General features: G+C 40.7%; 1 long non-coding RNA gene across 4 annotated transcripts in view; it reads left to right on the forward strand.

The window, feature by feature from the left end:
- The window catches only part of LOC108348786 (uncharacterized), a 46806-nt gene that overhangs the window by 2011 nt on the left and 19126 nt on the right, over positions 1–25669 (forward strand). For 2 of the 4 annotated variants that reach the window (XR_010059703.1, XR_010059705.1), the window contains exons 2-4: positions 8490–8627; positions 10646–10832; positions 19733–19900. This is a non-coding gene — a long non-coding RNA (uncharacterized LOC108348786). Of the gene's footprint in view, positions 1–8486; positions 8628–10645; positions 10833–19732; positions 19901–25669 lie in introns of all 4 variants that reach the window. The other 2 variants (XR_010059704.1, XR_010059702.1) reach the window with 2 other exon arrangements.

The following is a 25669-nucleotide window of genomic DNA, read 5'->3' on the forward strand; positions in this document are numbered from 1 at the left end:
TCAATGGTGTCTTCTCTACCTATGGGCTTCTGGAGTCATCTAAAAGATCAATGGTCATTGGAGCGTATAAGCTTTTCAAATATTCAATCAACCCAACGTATCTGTAGAGATTGACTTACATTAAAGTGTCTCCATATCACCATTTGGAAAGATTTTTTATCTTTAACAATAGTCTCATATTTGTTACTCCCTTCTTAATGGTTTGGTGATGTGGACAAAGACAGAATTAGTATTTATTCTTTTAAAGTGAGAACTGGAGGTATTGGAATGGAAAATATAATCCAGATTACAAGACTTAAAATACAAAGAGTTCAACTGATTTTTTCTTTCATCCACCAATTCTGCCCCTTACCATTTTCAGAATTAGATTTGTGTGTGTGTGTGTGTGTGTGTGTGTGTGTGTGTGTGTGTGTGTGTGTGTGTGTCCTGGTTGTTTCTGTTGTTGTTGTTCATTTGTTTTCAACTTCACACAATCTGGATACATTTAGGAAGAGGACTCTGAATTGAGAAAAATGCCTCCATAAGCTTGGTCTATGGGTGAGTCTGTCCGTCATTTGCTTGATTAATGACTGACCTGGAAGGGCACAGCCCATAGTGGGAAATGCTAATCCTAGGCAGGTGGTACTAAGTTGTAAAAGAAGGCAAGCTGAGCAAGCCATGAGGAGCAAGCCAAAAAGCAGTGCTCACCCACAGTTTCTGTTTCAGCTCTTGCCTTAGATTCTTGCCCTGACTTCCCTCGGCAGTAGAGTATGACCTGATAGTTATAAATTACATCAACTCATTCCTCTCCAAGTTGTTTTTGGTCATGGTATTTTATCACACCAATAAAAACCTAACTAGGTCAGTAGGCATATATGTGTGTTTGTGTGACCTTAAACCTGCATGCCATGGTATACCCGTGGAGAACTGAAGACAACTTGCAGGACTCAGTTCTTGTTTTGTGACACTATTCCTGGAGAGAACAAGAGCAAATGTCTCATTACTCAGGATAGGAAAACAATGATAGACCAAAACCCAAATGTGATGAACCAATGAGTTTTACTATGGTTACTTACAGAAACATGGGTGAAGGGTTACTTATAGGAACAGAAATCATTCAAAGGCAGCTGCATCAACAAAGCCTACCCCAGCATGGGTGATAGATAGCTTATGAAAGTTGGGAACCTGGGGCTGGGGATTTAGCTCAGTGGTAGAGCGCTTACCTAGGAAGCGCAAGGCCCTGGGTTCGGTCCCCAGCTCCGGAAAAAAAAGAACCAAAAAAAAAAAAAAAAAAAGAAAGTTGGGAACCTGGAGCACACTCCAAAACCAGGAGTGCACTCCAAAACATCCCAACAGGTTGGGAGAGTGTCCTGTCTAGGTAGTCTGAGTTGGTCTGAGTTTCTAGGCATCTCACCTGGTGCTTGCTTTCTTCCTGTCAGCTTGACTGTTCTTTATTTCTTCCAGGCAATTTGGCTGGTCTCTGCTATTTTCAGTCTGCTCAGCTGTCCCCTGCTTGGGGAGGGAGGGTCCTAGTGAATCTTGTCAATCTTGGGGATTTCCTGAAGCCATTGAGTTGTTTACTTCCTGAGCTTTTGGAGCTTCCTATAGGATGGAAGGTTTCACCTCCTCTTAGAAAATCCTGTTGTTAGCTGGGTGGGGGTGGTGCACACCTTTAATCCCACTTGAAGACAAGGGCAAGTCTTTGTGAGTTCAAGGCCATCCTTGTCTGCAGTGCTAGTTCTAGGAGGCCAATCAGGATTACACACACACACACACACACACACACACACACACACACACACACACATGCACACAGGTGGGGGGGATCCTATTGTTTTACCTATTCATAAACACTTTGTCTTAAAATACTCTCCTGTGTCTTAAGAAGCTTCACTCCAAGGTGGAAGGTTTTAATTTTAGAAGAGATTACTACACAACAGTTCTCTTCTAGTATGTGGGACCCGAGGATCAAACTCAGGTTGTCCGGGTTTCTAGTTAACAACACCTTTGCCCACAGAGCCACCTTGCAAGCTCAGTAGTGCTCCTGTAAATATAGTTATTTTGCCTCTTAGCCTTTCCACAGAAGTTGTTAACTAGGCCACTGCATGGCAGAACTTGAAGTAATGCTATTAAAAAAGGTTGGTTCACATCTCGGCTTTGCTGCCCACATGCTGATGATCACAGTCATGATCATTCCTTACCAGAGGGCTGACCAGTTTCTTCCTAGGGCTGATAGAGAATGAAATAGCAAAATAACATTAGATATTCCAGGGCTGTATGAAGTGTCATGTGATTATGAAGGTTATATTAATCTGCTTCCATCATTCTCTAAATTTTGATTTGTGGACACAGAGTGACATTACTGTCAAGAATGATAGCATGTGTAGTTGAGCATCAAGCCATAATAATACTAGATATCTGCCCTTGGCAGCGTCAGAATGGACAAAGGCAATCGTCTTTAGTCTGTGTTCTTGCTACATGTTAAGCAGAGTAGTGAGGTGTTTCCTTCTCAGAGAATAATTAAGGTGAGAGCACTGCATGCCATCTTTGATGAAATGCAGGTTTTACATTAAAATCAGATTCTTTGGGGATGGAGAGATGGTTCAGTGGTTAAGAGTGCTGATTGCAGGGGTTGGGGAGTTAGCTCAGTGGTAGAGCACTTGCCTAGGAAGCGCAAGGCCCTGGGTTCGGTCCCCAGCTCCGGAAAAAAAAAAAAAAAGAGATGTGTGAGATGTGTGTGTGTGTGTGTGTGTGTGTGTGTGCACTCGTGCATGTGTGTACATGTGCATTAGTGCTAGCACACATGTGGATATGTACATACAAGAGTGCTGATTGCTCTTCCAGAGGACATGAGTTCAATTCCTAACACCCATATGGTGACTCACAGCTATCTGAAACTCCAGTTTCCACACCCTCACACAGACCTACATGAAGGCAAACCCCCAATTAACATGAAATAGATAAATTACAAATAAATAAAATAAAATCCTTTATTTTTACAGGTTGAATAGCATAGCATCTTAAAAACAAAAACAAAACAAAACAAAAATTCTAGCTGATTTAATTTGGTCTACTCGAAACAAAAAGCTATTTTATGTAAGATTGTTCTTGGTACAGAAATAGTTTCACTTGTCTGTGAATTGGATAGATCTGAAAAAGCATTTTAAGCACGTGCCTTTCATTGCATGCAAACAGGCAGAGCATAAATGTCAATAGGTGTGTTGGACAAAGTCACAGAACTAACTTCCCTCATTTTAATGAGAATTGGCTGTGGTGACATTCCCTTTATTTTTAAGTTTTTTTTTTTTTTTTTTTTTTTTTTTTTTTTTTTCTGGCTGTAATATGCTTAGTGAGTTTCGAGGAAGGCTAGCTGCATTTTGTCATTGGCCTTTCCTTCTAAGCCTGGCTCATCCCACTTCATGAAATGGACACTTGTTCTTCTTACTCAAGAGTTCCTCCAGCTTGAGGTATAGTTCAATGGCAAAGTACATGTTTGGTATGCATGAGGCCCTGGGTTCAATTCCCAGCATTAAAACATAGCCAGCAAATGCCTGTAACTCTTTCCTCCCCTGTGCCTAGGCATTTGAAGCTCTATGTGGCAGAAGTAGGTAGCTATTTGAAAAGGCATGTCAATCAATCTTCTTGTTGTCAATCTTAAATACAAAATAGTTTATGACATTTAATAAACCCGTGCCACATACCACTTATATATACTATACCTAATAATCCCTTTAAGTGTGTATTTTTACTTCATTCAATGGTCACGGAAGTCCTTGAAGAAGCTGAAATGACTATTTGGCTTTCAAGTGTCCTGCATTTGGCACATTAATCTAATTGGCCAGGGGAAACTTAAAAGGAGAACATTATGCATCTTTGCTGCTGAAGACTTGTTTTCATACTGTTTTGTAGAGAAAGAGCTCTAAGCCAAAGGAGAGTCTGTCTTTCCCACCCTGTTCTACTGCATTATAATCCTACAGATTGAATAAAGGGAATTGTATCAGGCCCCAGGACATCCTAACAGACTCAAAGGATGAAACTGAACCCTACAGAAGAGCATCTCTCATTCCCACCCTGTTCTAAGCAGAGCTGTTGGCCTATGTCCATCTAGGAGGTCACCAATTTTTTTCCTGGGTTCGTTCTTTTAGTCACCTTCAATAACTGGTCATTATAAACACTGGAGAACATTCCTGGGAAGGCCATAAAACTACTAGGTTATCTTTCCTGCTAGGGACCCTGGGGCACCAGTCATGGTTCTATTGAGACACTTATCTATGTGCCCATCTCACAAGATTATCCTCATTCTCAAATGACATATGGATGTAAAACTCATTTGAAAAGTGGAAAGACTGGAGTCAAAATGATAAGAGGATAAAGAGTGCTGTGATCATGATGATGTCAGGAGGCTCCACCCCAGAACAGTCAGAGCTGTCAATGACAGGACAGCAATCTCCCCAAGACTCAGGGTTGTCACCTAAGATTTTAGCAGGTTTGCTTGAAACAATCTTCCTTTTTTTAGTTAGTGGGGCAGAAGAATGAAGAGTTAGGAATGCTTATATAGACTGAATATCTTCCCAAATAGTCTCTCTCATATTGTGATGGTTTGCATATGCTTAGCCTCGGAAGTGGCACTATTAGGAGGTGTGGCCTTGTTGGAGTAGGTGTGTCACTGTGGGCTTGGACTTTTAATACCCTTGTCCTAGCTGCCTGGAAGCCAACCTTCTCCTGGCGGCCTTCAGATAAAGATGTAGAACTCTCAGTTTCTCCAGCACCATATGTGCCTGAATGCTGCCAAGCTCCCACCTTGATCATAATATTCTGAACCTCTGAACCCAAGGCAGCCCCAATTAAATGTTGTCCTTATAAGCGTTGCCTTGGTCATGGTGTCTGTTCACAGCAGTATAACCCTAAGACACATACCATTTACACACACACACACACACACACACACACACACACACACACACACACAATATATATATATATACACATATATATATATCCTTAGACTCATCCCAATTTCCACTGCTAACAGACCTATACTGAAGATGTTAAATTATCACTCTGTATAAGTTACTTACCTAAATCTGTAAGTTTGACTCCCTAGTTGTAAATCTCTAGCCAAGCTTTGACATCCTATGATGACATCCTATGCTGCTCTGCTAGTCTACTGAAGAACAGACACCGGGGAGGGGAGGTATTGCTTTCAGAAATGAAAGTGATGAGCTGTCTAAAAATAATACACAGGGAACACCCCCTATCTCTTTCTCTTCTCAAATGTCACATCACATTGGTCTCGGTGAGCCAGAAAGTCACTTAGTGCACTCTCTAAAAAAGATCATAGTGTCCAGAGAGTGAAGGACACTTTCTTTCATTTCCAATTGGCTAACTCATCACTCCTTCTCCATTTGTAGGCTTGACGAGTAACTTAAAAGGCATGAGTCATGTTCTGAAAGTCAAACACACGCACGCAGAGCATATAAAATGAACCGCGAGGATCAAGAATTAGAGGCATGATGTGGCCTTTGTAGAAGATGACAGCATCCCTGGGGACCACAGTTTCTGAGTGTTGTTGAACTAAGGACAGTAATGACAGGGTTCAGGGTTTGCCAGAGAGTGTGTCATAACATGGAGATTTTAGGAAAAGCGTAGAGAGCCTTTAATCAGGCCTAAGAGAAGCTTGCACACAGTACCCTTTTGTCAATTGTTTATGTGGTGACAGGGGTGACATAGAAACTTGATCTTTTTTTTTGTCATTGTTATGAAAATTTAGAGTGTGTATATCTGTGTATGTCTCTGTGTCTCTGTGTCTGTGTGTATGCTTATATGTGTATGTGTATCTGTGTGTGTGTTATCTGTGTGTGTGTGTGTGTGTTATTTAAAAACAAAACAATAGCAACCATCCACTCATGCAAATGTTCCTGAGAGAACACAGCTTCACTTCTCCTGAAAGAGAAACTCTGAAACATGACTTTCATTTTTTCCTTGGATTCACCTCTCTCCCATGAAGCCACATGTCACACCGTGCTTTATAGGATCCCTGGGACCTACCTTTATTGACAGCAAGGTTTTATTTTGAGTTTCAGATTCTGGCTGCCAGACAACACCTTGGGAGTATCCCAACCACACACTGATGCCGGAATTACTTCAGCTACGTGTTGAAGCCTTTCAGCTTGCCAAAGTAGCTATTACCTTATTTCTGATACAGTCTCATTCCATCATAAATGTAAGGGCTGGGTCTTTGATCTCATGTTCCAACGTTAATTGTAAGATCTTTGAGTGAGCACCTGTAGTCCTGGTTGACAAAATGATATCGGCAGACAATTCTTATTGTTATGGATAATTGGCACAGAAAGGGGAAACAATAGAAGGGACGATAAAGAACAAAAGTAAACACTTGTAGAAACATTATGATTTAGAAAAAGGCACTGCAGTGTAACAGCATGATAGTTTCAAGCCCTGGCTCATAGGGACTTAATGAAATAAGCAGCATCTGATGCTCAAAATATATGTTTACAGAGGCAGATTAAATATCACATATTTCTATTGCAAACTAGTGATTTTTGTGTCCAAAACGTCATTATCTTCAAAAGCTAGATACAGTCCTTTGAGGTCTGCAGATCCCAACAGTCTGCTTTTAATGTTCCTTGCAGTTAGCATTCATTGTTGTTTATCTTGGGAGACACTATTTCCATGAACAGACAGAATGATAGGATTTCCACTTCAGCAGACAGCAGTCCTCAAGGCTGATAGGAAGGCCAGGGAGGATGAAGAAGACGTCCCAAGAGGGCTGTCATAGCAATGACGGGGCTTATTACAAAGGACCTCAGGTTTAATGACAGGGAGAATTCATAAGTCCCAGTTTTCAAGTCAATTGGCTGTTCTGTTCTCAGTTAGAACCAACTCCCTTCCTCTCTTTCTTCCCCATTTGCCAAGTAACATACCTTTCCTTGATTTGGGGAGAATGGGTGGAAGAGACCCTGCCAACACTGGAGTGAAAAATGTGTATTTGGAATCATGTCATAAAACAAAGGGGAGTGAAGAGGAAAACCAAATGCTTGGGCTTGACATGGGGCTGTCCAGCACTGCTTCCATGGGCTGGACTCCCGATGACACAGATCAGAAACATCCCCCAAAGCTGGGGTAGAAGATTTCAGTTCATACGCCCCATATTTTATCCTATGCACATCCCTTTCCTGCACAATGTTAGGAAGTTCCTACCTTGGCTGTCAAAATGTCACTCAACCCTCCCTCCATCTGTCTATCTGTTGCTGACTTCCAGTCTTCATCCTTGACTCCCAGCATGGCTTTCATGTACCACGAGCTACTTAATGTTTTGAGTGCTCATGCTTCCTTGAGTGTAGGCCTAGGTTGCTGAGCGAAGAGTTGGTGACACTAGTTGGACTCATCCTGTCTATTGGTCTTGAGGTCTTCAGCTTCCTCAGTGTTCATTCACCCCAACTCTGGAATGAAGGCATTCAGCATCATGTTGTTTTTTGTTTTTTGTTTTTGTTTTTTTTTTTGTTTTTTTTTTTTTGCTACTGAAATTTTCTCATGTCTTTTAACTCTAACAAAAACTCTCATTCTTCAATCAAGAAGTCATCCTGTTTCAAGAAATTTTCTTGTTCCAAAATAATGCCTTTTTTTTTAAAAGCACCAATTTCCTGAAGAGGTAGCTCAGTTGGAAGAATACTGGACCAGGATGACCAAAGCCCTGAGTGTAATCCCCAGCAACACGTAAACTGTGTGTGGCAGTGCGTGCTTATAATCTCTGCTCTTGGGAGGGGGAGACAAGAAGATCAGAAGCTCAAAGTCACGCTGGGCTACAAACTGACTATAAGGCCAGCCTATGCTATATGAAACCCTGTTTCCCAAATAAAACCCAAAATTATAAAAAATTAAGGAAATATAAACTTGAGTAAGATATAAAATTCTTATGGTTTGAATAAGGAAATTTTACTACTTTTTTTTCTTGGATATCAAAATAAAATTCTGGTGATTTCGAATGCCTTTGAATAAAAGACTTTGATCACTCTAATAAATATTATAATGCATATATATGCATTATTTAAATGCACCCACATATATTTGGCAGCAACTAATTGCAATTACTTACCCTAGACAAAGACAAAAATGTTTCTCATTTCTTAGTATCTGTGCAAAGACACCATTCCAGATGGGCCCATTATGTGATGCTGTATTTCAAAGGGAAACATTTCTTAAAGTTGCTGGGGGAAGAGACTATTAAGGAAATAAGAGCTGCAGAAGGAGATGCATGTTATCTATTTCTTCAATTAGTGGCAAAATCTTGGTGGTGTTCCTATAGAACGGTGGGGGTTCTAATCACAACATTCCAATCCTGACTTCTACCAGTCTCCTTGGTGATGGTGCGAAAGTGGGGAGAGAGCCAGAGTGGAATTCTGGGTGGAAGCCCTCTCTGACTTTGTAACTCTGAACATAGAGTTGCACTATTTTGTTTAATGCATCATTTAATAAAAGTTTTTTCTCAGCAGGACAGCAAGCAATTATTTGAAGCAGCTGGATTCAAGAAGGCTGGATCACGTGTTATCACACACGGAGGACTCACAGGTTATGGGGAGCTGAACAATGTAATTACGTTCATGGAGTGCCACCACTTCCTAATTTTGAAGGTAAGAATTGTAACAGTTCTGTAATAGCCACCAAATATCATTGTCAATGTGTGAATATGTAAGGCTCTCCAAGGTTTAAAAATGGGTACATGGACTGAATTTTGTGTGTTCTGCTGAATAGTTCTCAATGTTCCAAGGAGAATGAAATCCTGGGCAGATAGAAGACAGATGTCCAAGACTTAACTTAAAGTTCTCATTTCCTAAGCTTTTATTAATCACAGCTCTGCTCCCCAGGTCAGTGCAGAGGTGGGCCCTCCTAGGCTACCAGCTTGTATTTCCTTTATGTAGTTACCCAAGATTAAGAAGATGACACAAACATGCCAGTAGCACTTCCCCTGGCTGTTACCATAGTAAACGAGAAAGAAGGCCCATGACCACTTAGAAAGCAGGACCAGCTTTTCATCTGCTACATGGTTATAGAAATAAGTAACTTATTTATTTACACATTTATGTTTGCCCACCAATTCAATGAATGACAGATAAGAAATTTAACTAAAGGGCTAGGAGTGGTACTCATCTCTATAATCTGAGCGTTTGGAGGATTGTGAGTTAAGATTAGCTAGAATCACAGTGAGACCCTATCGCAGCAAAAATCTGATTATTTGGAAGTGAAAATCCCCAGTGAAAAATGGCTAGAGTTTCAGCTGGGCAGTGAGGGTGCACACCTTTGATCCAGCCCTCTGGAGGCTGAGGCAGGAGGGTAGGCCAGCTGCAGAGCAAGTTCCAGGACAGCCAGGGATACACAAAGGAAAACAAAACAGCTTCAGTTTCCCATTTGGTAACACTTTTTTTGTATGCCAGGTAGGCCTAAATAACAGGCACAAATATATGTGAATGCTTTAAAAATCAAAGTTCATCTGCTCAACACTACTCGTGGAACACATACTGTTATCACACAGCAGGTCTTCCTGGTGAGGGGAAGCAGAGGGAGATATTAAGCAAAAAGTCATAAATGATATGATACAGTCTCTGTGACCACTGTTATGAAGAAGAGATATAATACGGGGCTTTCAATTGGGAAAGCGGGTTAATTGAGGATTCCCTGAGGCAAGTTAGGATACTGAGTTCAGAGTCTAAGGCAAAGTCAGGGGATGTCTAGGACCTGGAGCCCATAAAGGAGAAGCAGACCGGAATGATTGCAGAGCGAAGCTTTGTAGTCAAGATTTTGTGAAGAAGGAACATACTACACTTCAACAACAGCAGCAGCAGCAGCAGCAGCAGCAGCAGCAGCAGCAGCAGCAGCAGCAGCAGCAGCAGCAGCAGCAGCAAGGCTAATGTCTAGGCCTGTTTGTAATGATGAAACACAAACCCAGTGTAGGTAGGGAGCCATGGGAGCCTTCCAGACCTACTTTGGGGACTCAACTAATATATGTTTCCTTAAACTCACCTGGGATTGAGAAGGCAGGCTAAAAAGATGCACAGGGAAGCTGCCCCAGAGGGAAGGCAAACATGGCAGCATACATGACAGTGACATGGAGTTAAGTAAGAGCAGGATGGCGGGTTGGACGTGTGCTGCAAAGGGAAGAGAAGAGCCTGAAGCTCAGTCGTCATAGCTTCTCCAATGCGCCTGCCTGTAAGCTTCTTGCCAGTTTAGCCATAGTTCTTATTGACTACTTAGGGTATATAGGTATTGTGACTATTATTTATTATTATAAATTATTTATTATTTATTATTTATTTATTATTATTTATTGTGACTACTATTTCTCGTTACATATTCCATGTCTTACGACTTTCTATATGATGACACTCCGGTTTGTTCATCCCATGAATATTTATCAATCTGTCCCTTGTTTTCTTCTAGATTTTCTCTTTGTCTTCCGTTCTTCTTCCCTGACTTACCTATGTAGCCCATACTGGCCTGAAACTTGTTGTGCAGCCTAGGTTATATTTCTTAGGATATTGCTTTTATGATAATCTTTAGTTGATTTTTAAAAATTGATTTGAAATAGATCTATAGAATTTGTTGCAAGTAAGGGTTAGCTTTCTTTCTTTCTTTCTTTTTTTTCTTTTGATAGGTTAAAAAATAATCACTTTCTGGGCTTGGGCCTAGGTCATGACGGCATGGCTAAAGATGGCAAGAAGGTTGGTCTTTTAATTTGGAAGGAGTTCTCAGTTTTCACAGACCTGTCTTCCTATCGAGCAATGCAACTTGACTTCTTTCATTATTTCTTGAGCAATGTGATCTTATGCATGAAGGCAAAGGTATGTATTTGCTGTGAATTCTCTTGTAGTTCGTGTTTCCTTGACTTTCATCAAGTATATATAACAAATCCATCTTCTCTGATGGATTTTGGCTGATAAATTTTAAGAAGTTGGTATACAGCAGATAAAGGAAACAATTCCTTTCCCTCCAAAAGGCTTTGACATTTGTTCCAGGCAGGAAAATACATAGAAAATAAATTTTTTCTTTTGCTTGGAATAAATGTGTTTATTAGGGATTTCAAATCACTCTCTCTTTGCAAGGGATGGTTTGTCTAACCTAGTACAAGGTTGAACATGGATCTATGGTTGTAGATTGACATCTTTAGTTGCACTGTATCATGATCTGGATATATTCCAGAACACTTCTGCTGTTGTTGCCTGTTCAAGGCCCAACTTAGGAATCCCCCATCTTTGTCCTCGTGTGCTTATCTGCCTGTTTAACTGTAGATTCAGTGAAGTGTACAATTTGGCCATAGGCCTCTAAGGACTGACCATGAAATTCAGTCTTTTGTTCTTGAAGGACGTTCTCTTCTTGCCCAAGCAAAGCAAGCCATTTATCGTTAGATATTATAGTTGATAATACTCACAGAAACATGCTTGAGAAAACATCAAAGACTCCAATGGTACCTATCTATTTGATAGATCTACCATTCTGTGTTCAAACAGCTTCATTCAAAACTGCCCTTTCAATGTCCAAACTGAGCTTGTCTTTGGTAGCCAAGTCTTGATTTACGGAGATTTCTGCAATGGTCTTTGATCCCTGTTTCTCCTCAGTCTCTACTTATTGGGCTTTCAGAGCACCGCTGAGACCATGTCCTCATTTTCACTGCTCTGCAGTAGCGATGGCTTACAGCTTGCTATTTCTTTGAGAATTTATACGTTGTTATTATACTTATTGTCTGTCTCCCCTCTCCTGCCTGGTACTATAATACACTGCTTCAGTATTCTAATGGGACTGCGTGGGTCTGCCATCAATAGCTTGATTTTTTTTTTTTAAAACAGGAAACCAAGACAATAAGAGCCTTGAGAAATGTGTATAGCTGTCTGGGGACATTAGTGTAAAATGAAAACAGCACTGTCTTCTATCGCTTGCTTCTACCACTCCATTTTCACCCGTAAACAACTAGAGCTCTCAACTATTCACTGTAGGCATAAATAACAAAACAACAGCTTCAGGCATCAGGGGCTCATGTGGTAGACGCAGTAGAACGTCATTTTTCTGAAGTAATCCTCACATATTTTCATCTTTTTTTCCCTTCACCCACTCCCATTCTTTTCCTTCCAGGAAATACTCAACTCTAAGGATAGGTAACTATTAGAAACTTTCTTGTAGGTTGACTTAACCCAAGTTAGATAGTGCAACTTGGCTTTGGGGAGATCAGTTCCAGGTAGAACTGGCTTTGAAGGATACTTCAAATCCTTTCCAGACACAGATGCTCTAGGAAACACTGACAAGTTAATGGGATTTTACACAGGGTTTGTGGGGTCCTGGGTCCAAGGAAGGATCACAAACTTGGACTGTTGTAAAGGCAGTCCATCTGGATGGTGAGACTTAAACTGGAACAGGATGTTCCGAAGCTGGTCTCCAGCTTCGTCCCCAGGGCTTGCTTAAGGTTCAGCAGTTACTCTTTGAAGACACTACTTTCTTTCCTCTGGACTTTGGTGACACTGTTTCATGCCTTCAAATGCTTCCTCTGATCTGATCTTAAGATTTAAATTTCATATCCATGTGTACATGTCTTCATGATGACTTTACATGTACCACATGTGTGCAGGAGCCCAGAGAGACAGGAAGAGGACATTGGAGCTCCTGAACTGGAGTCACAAACTGTTTTGAACTGTTGTGTTGGTGCTGGGAATAGAACCTGAGCCCTCTCTGAAAGACCAGAAAGGATATTTAGCTGCTGATCCATCTTGCTGGCCTTTCTAATCTGGTCTTAAAAGAGAGTAACATTTCCTTGTTACCGATTTCTGTTCTCTTCTGTTGCAATAATAGAGTTTGGGCTTGGCACACAGTTCTTGACCAAGAAACCACATTCTCCAGGCTTTCTTTCTCACAGAAGATTAAAAATCCAAACATGGGCTTTTGGATTTCTACTTATTTTTGTGGGCCAGCATGAGTGTGGTTTTCCAACATGGGCTGCCAGTCTCCCACAGTTGCATGGGGACATGGCCATATCTTGGTCTGGTCTCTGTTCAGGGAGCTAGTTCGAGAGACCTGTCTCACCCTTTTCAGAGTCCCTTCATCCCTGCATTCAGCATATAGCAAGTGACATGAATGGGAGGAAGCACCACAGACTTTGAAGTGAAGGGCTATCTTATTCAAGGCCCTTATGAGGAGAGAATGACTTTCATGTACCCAAGCTTGATGCATAGCACTTGACACACATGTTCACTGAATTGTCGCAGTCACTATAGGAGATGAGTACTTCATCATGTGACTGAGGTCCCTGTTTAATGTGAGGGATAAGGAGGCCACAAAGCTTAGAAGTAAACCTATTCTCTACTCCTCTTCTGTCACATCAGCTAGGACCTAGTTCCCTTAGAAGCAGCTCTTGCAAAAACTTCCCAGGATTTCAGTTTATATTATTATTAATTATATCAAGGTTATGATATAATTATATCATTTTTCCCTTTCCTTTCCTCCCTTCTGTCCTTCCCATGTACCACACCCTGTCCTCCTGATCTCTTTCAAAATCATGATTTTTTTCTTTAATTGATGTTTCTTTAATTGAATACAACCAGTTTAATAGTCTATTTACTGTTATGTTTCATGTATGTATGTTTTCAGGGCTGACCATTTGGTATTGGATAATTGGTGTTTGGAGAAGGCTGTTTCTCCTGCTCTTAGCATTCTTCAGTTGCCTATAGTTCTTTGTCAGGGTTGAGGCCTCCTGAGCTTCCCTGTTTCCATTTTAAACTGTGCTTGTTCAGGTCAAGTTTAGGCAGCCATTAGGCACCAATGTTTGTGACATTTTTTTTTTTTATGAGACACATTCTCACAGCAAACTTCCTGTTCCTCTGACTCTTATAATCTCTCCTCCCCCTCTTCTGCAATCATCCTGAGGTGTAGGAATTGTGTTGGGGCTGGGCTCTACAACTCTGTATTTAGATGGGTTATAGTTTTCTGTGGTGCTTTCTGACAGTTGCAAAGGAATGTGTCCTTAATGAAGGGTGAGAACTATGTTTATATCTGTTTCTCAAAAAGAAGTGAACAAGAGGGAGAGGTAAGTGGATCTCTATGAATTCAAGGCCAGTGTTGTCTACTAGGGAGTTCCAGATCAAACAGGAACACACAGTGAGATCCGGTCCCAACATAAATAAGAGAAAGCCCAAATGCACATCTTGTGAACACCTCCAGGGATGGCAAAGGTAGGAGTACAAAGGAGGCCTATAGAGTTGTCTCTTTGGCTCCTTCCTGTGTTTCTTCTCCACTCAAGGGTTGAAGACTCCAAAGTCTGTGCTTCAGGTAGAACCCGAGCTTCTGTCTGGAAGCCTGGCCCATCTCTCTCACACTATCACACCTGTCCCCTTGAAGGTCCCATGGCTGGACTTTCCATTTGCTTCTTTTACTCAGATGCTCTGTCTTGATTAGGGTGGAGAAGCACACAACATCAGTTTGGGGAGAACTAGAGGAATCCTTCTATGCTGTGAGAATTTTGAGAGATTTCAACCTACTAAGCTTGGATAAGGTGGTCTCTTGGAGAAGTATAACCCAGCTTGTCAGAATATATGCTACTGGGTAGCTGAGAAGACGATTTTGGCTCGTACTGCCTAGTTTATGCAAAGCATTCATTTATGCAGACTACTATTGTTGTGTAAGTCTATTGTCAACACTTGCTGCTCTGTGTCTGACCATCCCCTGCAAAAATCTTCCTGCCCATTCATAACCCACCTCTCCGAAGCAGAGCCTATCTTTGTCAAGGCTTGGCTCCGACTGAACCTCTGGGAAGCCTCTTTAAACCTGGCAGGCAGAATTAATCCCTTGTCTTTTGCAGCCCACAAGCTTTGTTGACACAATGGAAGCAGTACTCAGGCACTTACCACAGTGTGCTGTAATGAGCTGTTTACTTGTCTCCATTTCCCACTATGTATTGGCTTCCTTAAGGAAAGTGACTAGATCTTATTCATCCCTTAATCCTCCGCAGCTAAATAAATATTTGCCAAATTAAATTGAATTCTCACCCCTAATTTGATATACTGTATCAAGTTCAGAATTCCTTGATTATTAAGGCTCCTGGATACAAATGTACCTTTGGTTTGCTAACTTTCTGGTGGAGGTAGATACATTCTCTACTATCTATCCATCTATCTATCTATATCATCTCTCTCTATCTATCTATCTATCTATCTATCTATCTATCTATCTATCTATCTATCTATCATCATCTGTCTATTATCTATCTATATCTATTTATCAATCATCTATTTATATCTATGTATCTATCATCTATCTCTATCTATCTATCTCTATCATCATCATCTGACTGTCTGTCTATTATCTATCTATATCTATTTATCAATCATCTATTTCTATGTATCTATGTATGTATGTATCTATCATCTATATCTATCTATCTATCTATCTATCTATCTATCTATCTATCTATGTATCTATCTATGTATCTATCTATGTATCTATCTATCTAGCTTGAACACTGGTAAGTTCTGTTTTCTTGGACAAGTTGCTTACCTTCTCAGTGCCTTAGTTTCCTAGTCTACAGAGTGAAGCTTATGGCAGCACCTACTTCATAGTAAGATGATATTGATACTAAGATGAAGCGAGTTAATCTTTCAGGCCACTCAGAATACATCCTGATACACAGAAAGTTCTGCTGAAATGTTTAGTTACATTGTTAGTGCCAGAAAGAATAAAAAACAATGTGCCTGCCTTACATGTATATAGAGTTTAACATTAGAAGTTTTAGTTGGGGAGCATTTCTACAATATGGGGTACCTGCAATTTTCTGTGGGCTCTCACAGGGTTACTATTTGTCCCATCCATTGGGGCCTTGATTCCTACTCTTTCAATTTTTGTCCTTTTCATTGGTCTTATTTTTATCTGAAGGGTTGACCTAGTGTCTTGCATGCTTGAACTAGTGAGGAAGCTAACAGAGAACACCTAGTAAAGCAGCTGGTGAACAAATGAGTCACCAGTGGAACCCACACAAAACACCTGGAATCCATGACTCGAAACTGTCTAGTCAGATACTTGGAGTCACAATCCACAAATGAGCAAATAAACCCCCTCCTTCCTACTCCAACCCTGACAGGCAGGTGCTTATATTTTGAGGAACAAACCTACATGGACACCTGGTTGTCCAAACATTTAAGCCTATTTCTCCTATGGCTAGCCTGTATCCTTGTCCTGTTCAAGCCAGGATGAAAGAGTTGATGTAGAAGGATCATCACTAATGCAAGAATGCTGTTTGCTCTGTCTGCCATGTCTCAGCCCTGAAATACATTTGCTATGTAATAAGTACATGGTCTTCACAGAACAACTGCTTTTAACTTTTACTGATTCCTATATTCCTGTATTTCAGGTATCATTTTATATGAGTGTTGTCCTCTTTGCAGAGGGAGAAGTTTGCCTACAGCATCATCATGACAAGTCACCCTTGTGTAACACTTGGAAACTATTTAATACACACTTTTGGATAAAATATTGACACTGGCTTGACTAAGTTGTTATATGGGAGATAAAGACAATAGATGCTATGGCCAGTACATGATTCACTCTTTCATTTATTAAAGAAGTATCAAACCTGTTTGGCAGGTTTGGTGCCAGGTGCTAGCCAGAGAAACACAATTAATATACACCAAACTATACCATCGTTTACAGTATCATTCAATCTGTAGTATTATTCAGCTTTCTGTAACAAATACCCAAAATGACCAACTTACAAAAAGAAAAGGGTTGTTTGGGGTCTCAGCTTGGAGGTTTTAGTCTATACTGTGTCTGGTCTGGGAGCCTGTTGTCTACCATGATGAAAGTTCACGGTAGAGTAGAGTAGACCTGCTGACTTCATGGTCCAGAAGTGAAAGAGAGCCTGGGTACCCACAATCTTCTCTAAAAGATGCTCTCAATAACCTGAAGACATCCCATTTGGTTTTATGTATCAAAGTTCTACCCCCCACCCAATGGTGGGGTTTTGCTTGGGGACCAAGTGATCAGCACATGGGCCTTTGGGGACACTTTATAATACCCTGACCCAGGATTGTAGGCATTAATCATAATGTCTATCCACTGTAAAATCAAAATGGTCACAGAGTTTTTATGAAGCGACTGGAATTTCACTGATCTCAAGGAACTGAATGACTCGAGTTAGTGCTGTCACATGTTCAAGCAGAGGAGTATGGCAGAGAGACAGGATGAGCACACCATAGGTGGGAGTATGACCAGTTTGGCAGGAATGGATAACAGGAAGCTTTGCATTTGATGTAGATGGAAACAGGTCCCGAGAAGAGAATGATGTAACAAAACTGGAAAGAAGATACTCAAACAATGTGTTGAAAGTAGAATTGGAAAACAGGGAGCAAAACCTTGGTCCTGTGGGAGTCACAACAGCAATGTGGAGATGGAGGGAAAATGAGGGCTTATGATATCCAGAAGGAAAAGCAGAACCCACAGGTCATCCTTATTGCGTTAGCATAGAGTTCCAGCACATTTTCTTACCTGTGAGAATCTTGAGGTTGCTTTTGTGCCTCATTGCTATTAACTCTGGACCAGTCCCACCTTAACCCTCTTTATGAGCTGTTGATACTTAGAGCCAGGACACAGCATGACAACGGGGAGGGACCAAGTTGGAACTGGAAGGTTTCTGCTGCTTTGTGGTGTGGTGATGATGTTCATGATGGATGTTGATGAAATGACAGGCCAGCCCCTGCAAATCTCTGCCAGTTGGTCTGGGACATCAATGAATCATCCTTGTTGCAGATACAGTTATGCTTGATGAATGACAGATACCTGACTCCTGTTTCCTTTTGGCCATATCCTTTCCCACAGCATCTTTTCAAAAGTTTTTTTTGTTGTTGTTGTTTTAATTTTGAATTAGGAGTGTGTGTGTGTGTGTGTGTGTGTGTGTGTGTGTGTGTGTGTGTGTGTGTGTGTATGCAATTGCCACAGAGCTCAGAAGAATTTGTAGGTTCCCCTGGAGCTATAGTTACAGGTTGTTGGAAGGTGCTCACAAGGGTGCTGGAAATTGAGTTTCAGTACTCTGTAAAAACAGACTGTGTTCTTAACTGCTGAGCCACTTTCCCAGCCCCTGATTCCTATTTCCTTTTTTTCCCCTCCATCTTTATTAACTTGAGTATTTCTTATTTACATTTCAATTGTTAGTCCCCTTCCCGGTTTCCGGGCCAACATCCCCCTAGCCCCTCCCCCTCCCCTTCTGTATGGGTGTTCCCCTCCCCATCCTCCCCCCATTGCCGCCCTCCCCCCAACAATCACATTCACTGGGGGTTCAGTCTTGGCAGGACCAAGGGCTTCCCCTTCCACTGGTGCTCTTACTAGGCTATTCATTGCTACCTATGAGGTTGGAGCCCAGGGTCAGTCCATGTATAGTCTTTGGGTAGTGGCTTAGTCCCTGGAAGCTCTGGTTGTTTGGCATTGTTGTTCGTATGGGGTCTCAAACCCCTTCAAGCTCTTTCAGTCCTTTTTAAGATTCCTTCAACGGGGGTCCCGTTCTCAGTTCAGTGCTGATTCCTATTTCTAATAAGAAAATACAAACAATAGCTTAACAGAGGTCTTGGGTCAATGAATCCATCTCTCCTGAACCCTGAATTTCTTTTGTACATACCTTGACCCTGCGAAACTGACACTCTCTGCAGCTTAATAAAGCTTCCACCATAAGGACGCAGCTCTCTCAGCTGTGCAGAGGAACTTACCAACAGCATCACAGTTTTTTTGCTTTTCTCTGAAATATAAAAGTGCTGACGGCCCACCCTTGTGCCCCTAGGAGCTCCTGGTTTTCACAATAATCAATTTTCCCTCCCAATTACTCTTTACCTCTCTTTCTTTCTGATCCTCTCAGTCTCTCCCTAGAACAGAACAGGCTTCTAAGAGAGAATGACCAAATATAGCAAAATAAAATATAGTAAGATAACACAAAATCATCATATCAAGCCCACACAAGGCAAACCAGTAGAAGAGAGCCCCAATGAGATACGCCCTCATTCACACACTCAGGAGTCCCATAAAAATACCAAGCTGAAAGCTATACTACATATTCAGAGGGCCTGGTGCTGACCTGGGTTGGCCTGTGCTTGCTGCTTCAGTCTCTGTGAGTGCATATGAGCTTCACTCAGTTGACTCTGAGAATCTTTTTATCTTGCTGTGCTCCATGACTTCTGGCTTTTAGGCTCTTTCTGCCTCCTCTTCTGTGAGGGTTTCCTGAACTCTGAGGGGAGGGATTTGATGGAGATATTCCAACTACAGCAGTGTGTTCCCAGGGCTTTCTTTCTGTGTGATGTCTGGTTCAGGAGCTTTGCATCTGTTCCTGTCTGCTGCAGGAGGAAGCTTCTCTAATGATGACTAAAAGGGCCATGGTCCTTGAGTGCAGCATAGCCCCAAACACATCCAGAGTTATCTTTTAGAATATACTGGAGTTGGGACAGGACACAAAGCAAGGAATTTTCCACGTTGAGTGCAAAGAGGCAGAGAAAAGTAATCTCAGAGAAAAGAGAAGAAAGAAGTAACTCAGAGGACAGGAAAAAAGTCAATATGCAAATCTTAGGGTGGAGGAAAAAACACAGCTCTTGCCAGCTTCCCTCTTGGTCTCTGTATTCCTCCCCTTTCTCTTCAACTAAGTTGACTAAAGTTTCTTCCTTGCAACCAGAGTTCTTGCCAAGGATCTGAAGTCACAAATTATGATTTTTCCCCCTCTTCTTTCCCTTTCCAGGCCCTAAACCTAGGAAAATAAAGCAAAACAAAATAACCAGTAGCTATGCAACGGTGATCAAACACTATGGTGAAATTCTTTTTTCATTATTCGTTTGCAAACTGGTCTGAAAGAATACCATTTACAATTTTGTTTTATAAAAATCAACTGTGAGCTGCCAACATCTAGGTAAATGATTTTTCACACTTGTTTAAATGTGTGTGTGTGTATGTCCATGTATGCATGTGTACATGTGTGTGTGTCTGTGTGTGTGTGTCCGTGTGTGTGTCTGCACATATACATGTGATATACCTTGTCCTGTTTGTTAGTTAATGGTAGAGAACACAATACAAAACAGGTTTTAGACTGATGGCTGATCTCTAGGGACTGTCTAAGACTTTTAGACATAAGTTCCTTTATTAATCCTAAAATAAGGACAGCAATACTGTCAACCTTGGATTGTTATAAGGATTAAATTACAGCCTTTTACAGTCACAAGTGCCTGAGACACAACAAGCCTCTGTGAATGACAAGTCCTTCTTTCTTCTTGGCCATGATCAGATGAGTTCCAGCCACTACTATAAGTCCTTTTGCCAAGTAAGCCCTACAAACACATCAACCACTGGCTTAATTTTGCTAAGCTCAAAACAAAGGGAAGTTGACTTTGCCATTACTTACAATCCTCCCTCAAAGGAGGCTGTTTTGATTATTCTCTGACCTTGGGAAGAAAGGAGGATTTCTTTTCTGAGAGAGGCAAATACAAATACTAACTCCAAGAGTTAGGCATTAAAAAATGTGTTTATTCTCCTGAATGGACTAAAGCTTGTGAGCGGAAGGTCTTTATGAATGATGGCCTCCTCTTAGACTCTTTCAGTCAGCTGGAGGGATCTTGATTTGATTTGGGTGTGATTCAGTTTGTAACTGAATTAGCTTTGCACTCCATTAAAAACCTATCGGCTGACTTGCCCTGCAGAAATTTTGCTTTTATGAACAAGACTTCATGTTAGAGAGTCCCCTCCTCTTTTTCTTTCTGAGAGTTATTTAGCCTAAACCTTTCTGGGCTTCCCTTACTGGTGTTTCTGTATCTTAATTTTTATAAGGACACGTGTCCATTATAGCATCCCTGTTAGCTATGGGTTTTGTTCTTTGGAATGGAGATGGATTTCTCAAATTTTTGTGGACATTTATGCTGAAAAGTCTGTCATGGGAGAATTTGAAAAGTCCTATGTAGAGCAGAACAATCTAGATTAATGAGAAGACTGGAAAATGTTCTAACAGCAGATGTGAGCTAGGTGAGGTGGCATATACCTTTAATCTTAGCACTTGAGAGGCAGAGCCAGATAGATCTCTTTGAGTCTGAGGCCAGCTTGGTCTACATAGTGAGTTTCAGGACAGTCAGGCCAAACAGAATACCTTATCACAAACAAACAAACAAACAAACAAACAAACAAACAAACAGCAAATATGAAATAGTCATTGTGCAAAATATAGGGAAGGAGACCAGGTGGTAGATTCTATGCTTAAAACCCATGCTCTATGTATTTTGTACCTATGGATTGGCTTAATAAGTTTGTTTTATAATATTATTCCGTTTTTATATAAACTTTTTTTTTCAGGCTATCCATGCCAGTGCACAATCTGATTTCAGAAATCAGACTTCATAGATTCAAAGTAGTGGTGATATTGACAATGGGGAGCAGACAGGGAACAATGACTAGATTGATGGAGCCAGTGCTAACTGCACATGCCTTCTGCATCTTCATTTATTTCAGTCCTCCGAGTCACCTCATGAAACAGATTTTATTGTTATCTCTCTCTTTTTTAAACCATCACTGAAATTACCTTATGTTGCTTGCCCTGGGATACAATCTGAAATGGGCTTCAAGGTGATTCTAAGGCAGGCAGTCCATTCTGCTGGGAGATATGTACTTGGTGTTTGTCTCTGCAGAAGAGTCTCGCTTTGGTAGAGTCAGCCTGGATTGATTGGTGACATGGGAGTGATTCAGCCAATAGAAACTTCGGAGTGGTTGAAAATGTCCCGGTTGGTGACAGATGTTGTTGAACATCAAAAAACTTCTAGATTGCTTGCTTCATTGGCCAAACTCATTTTTGGGAAGACGCTGATTCACCAGCACAGTTGTTTTGCATTCTGGCCAGATGCATGTTCAGTCCTTGAGAATGCTTCCTTTCAGTTCAGTCTCTCGCAGAGAATTGACAAGTGAGTTTTTATAAAAAGCATAAATAAACACACAAAAACAAACAAATAAATAAAAATGAAAGTGGAAGGTAGGGCAGGGGTCAGACACTGATCTTGTTCACAAAGGAGCTGAGGCTCTGCCACTCACAGAAAGTATCCGGAAATAGCTTGTTGCTTTGTTTTGGGGCAACAAAAAACTCACTTGTTGTCCAACTTTTGCCAAATGACACTTTGACATTTGCATAGCCAGGAAGTGCTTGAAAAGAAAGCCCCAACATTTCCCAGTATTATTTTTGTGTAATTATGAGTAAAATTTATTTTTAGTTTTCTAGCAGTAATTATTTATCACAGCTCTAATTTTAGCTCTGTAAATAAAGCTCTAATTCCTGGTAACCTGGAATGGAAATCAGTCTACATACTAACTCCTGGAAGACAGTACATTTCCTCATGTTTTGACGAGACAAACTTCAGGATTCTTGGGTGACGATGAATTAATTCTTCATGGAAAAGCATCTCAATGGGAACATAATGCAGGAAAGATTACTCACTATGACCCAACATTACATGCAAAGATTTTCTTTGTCTTAACTCATTTAAAACACACTAAGCTTGGGAATATGTATGGAATCATAAAAAGAAGAAAATCTACTTTGCTCTAGCAGATTAGCAGAATAAAACCATGTACACGTTGTTTTGAGTGTAAGCCTTGCTGGGCTACACACCAGCTCTTGTTCTGTTATAACCCACTAGGCACATTTCAGCTTTGAGTCAAGCAAAATTTCATTAGGGTGATATTGCAGTGTGCCAATGTGTCTGCATATGGCTTTGCTAGTATTCTTAAATGTTAGGAACCCTATTCTGTTGGTGGTATTTCTCTTTCATGGAATTTTATTAGGGTTTGCCTGAGAAGAGAGGACTTGGGTAAAATCAAATTGTTTGTCATGTCTGCTATGCACCTGTGTTGTGACAAGCTTTCAGAGGCCGGATTCAGAAATAAACCAGCTCTGTTCTCGTCCCTCCAGATTATCATACCAGAAAAGTCATAAATGAAAGACCTATTTGGCAAAGCAGGAAAAAAAAAAGAAAAGGGCATCTTAAAATATTCATAGTCATTTTAAGCCTAGTCTGCTTTCTGCATAGTTTTGTGTTTGAAAGATGGACTTCTTGTCTACAGTCAGCAACCGATATGTCAGTGAATTAACTGTTATTGACCTCTACCTTAGGAACTTTCAAAATTGAATATTTCATATTTTATTCCCTTGGTAAGTTAGATGGTAAAAACAAAAATGCTTTTCTGACTTGATGTGTTGCATAAGTTAACAGAGAGAGCACTAATTGACTTATCAGCAATAAATAGTCTTTCCATTTGTAGCAAATGTAAATTTCACATTCAAAGAATTCGATGCAAGAATTTAATGTGATTAAATATACCTCAGAAATGTGGGGCTTCGACGTGTAATATTTTTGTGGATTAAAACAAGACGAGTTTAAAGCTGAGACAAAGTAAAGCCCTTGGTAATTCCGTCCATGCTTTGTTCCTCTCCTGTCATGTGTATGGTTTTGTGTACTGGTTGAACAGGAGAGGTGATTATCTCTTCAGCATGTGACCCTCAAAGTTTCAAGCATACACAGTTTTTTCTCAAGTCTCTGAGGTCAGAGAGACATGCCCTCCAGTCAATAGGTGACTGAAGCTTGGACTTGGTGTGGTGGGGGAGCCTGTCAAGCCTCTTCATCTACTTCTGTGCCCACTTGGATGCTGGCAGGCCACAGTTCCATGCTGGCTATTGACTGGAGGCTTTAGTTTCTCTATCACATAGATTGCCCCAGAGGCTGCTCACACAACTACCTTCCTTCCTGAGATGTGGGGGATGGAGGGATGAAGGGCAGGAAGGGAGGTGGGAGGGAGGGAGGATGAGAGGGAGGCAGTGGGGGGAGAGAGAGGAAGGGGGAGGGAGGAAGGGAGAGGGAGGGAGAAAGAGAGAGAAAAAGAGTGCGATCAGTGTAGAAGCAGCAATCCTTTGCAACTAATTAATAGTTAATAACTAATTAATAGTTATTAATAATTATTTAATGACTAATAATGACTGATCTTAAAAGGGACATAATCTCTTTTGTCTCATATTCTTTTGGTAACAGAATCCAAACTGTTACAAAGCAGCAGAAAACTACACAGGATGGGTAGGGACTGATGGTGTCCACTATCATGACCAATTGCCGTAGTCATAGTATACTTTAGACTATAAAACTTTCCAACTTATGTTGACAAAATATAAGGTTACAAAAAAAAGAAGGAGGATGGTAAACACTATTCCCTCCTAGTGGCTTTATTGGTGAGTATAATATTCAATATTTTTGAAATAATAAAATAATGTTTTATTATACTTGAAGTCTGATGGTTTTGAAAAGAGGACTAAGTTTTACTAAACTAAAAATTGACAGAATACCACAAAAATTTAATTTAAAGCTCATTGCTGACATTCGGGTAACATCAATGTTCAGTGGTATGGTGTCTTCATAGAGTGCATGTACATTTAAAAGAGTCCTCCTATATCTCGAAACTCATCAACTGTAATATGAGAAATTGAGGCCTATCTAGTATTTATAGTTTTAGAGGTATGACTTTTTCTCAAAATGTCTCTAATATGCTATGATTACATTTGAATATAAATACAGATAGCCCCTTTGTTCTGAAACTGTGTTTAGCTCATCTGATGAGAGAAGTTGCTTAGAACTCTAGTGTCCCAATTATGCTCTAAACAGCAGAAGAAAGAATGTGTAATAATGGGTTCTGACACATACTGCATTCTATTAGCTACTTTATTAATTAACTTATTATTTAATTGATTGATTAATTTATTTGTTAATAAAACCACAGTCTTTTGGAATATGCTTTCTAGATGGGCCCTGGGAGAAGCAGAATGCCAGAGAAATGAGATCAAGTTAGGACGCTAAGAATACTTCAGAGCCCTAAGGAATAAAAGAGGGAGTGTATTCTCGGGCATAAGAAGATCATATTCAGCTTAGTTTCTGTTTCTTTGTTTTCTCTTTGAAGGTTCTAAAGGAGCTTGACACTGGGGAGGAGCTCAAATGAGGATTTGCGGTGATAGGGAAAGGTTCCTGACTCGACACCTCAGATGTGAGGTTAAGCAGTAATGGGAGTTTTACCAAGCGCTTTTGACAGATGATCACAGTTTCTCCAGTGGTGCACTCTGTCCAGACTTTAGAGGATAGATGTGGTACTGGGACATGCTTAACCTCCTTAACAGGAGTCACCCCTCTCTTAGTGCTCTCGCTCCTTCTGTGTAGAGGGTGTGCAGAGTTCAGTATTGCTGGATGGACTGGTCAGGCAGGGCTGTTCTGTACCAGGTTCCTTCCTAGAGGCTTAAGGCTGATCACAATGACAGTGGTCCGGCCCTCTGCTTCTGCACTCTCAATTTCTAGAAAGGCTTCCTGTGTTCACCTCTAGTCTCCGGTCATATTAGCTGACGGTTAGATGCCGCCTTTACTCACTGGCAGAGTCAGCTCCCGGATTTTTGAGCTTCTTAGGGACCAGCACAGAATCCAAATACACATTAACTATAAAAATAGAAATTTATTTAGAATATAAAAGAAAGTATACATTGAAATGATCTGTTCAGTTTCACAAAAAATGCAAAGCCAGGAAACAAACAAAAAACAAACGAAAACGTACATATCGAAACAAAGAACAATCATTCCGAGGGAAATCCCAAGTCCTGGGGTTGATTAGTAATAAGTACACC

Source organism: Rattus norvegicus, chromosome 18 (genome assembly GCF_036323735.1).
Source record: "Rattus norvegicus strain BN/NHsdMcwi chromosome 18, GRCr8, whole genome shotgun sequence".
Classification (NCBI taxonomy): domain Eukaryota; kingdom Metazoa; phylum Chordata; class Mammalia; order Rodentia; family Muridae; genus Rattus; species Rattus norvegicus.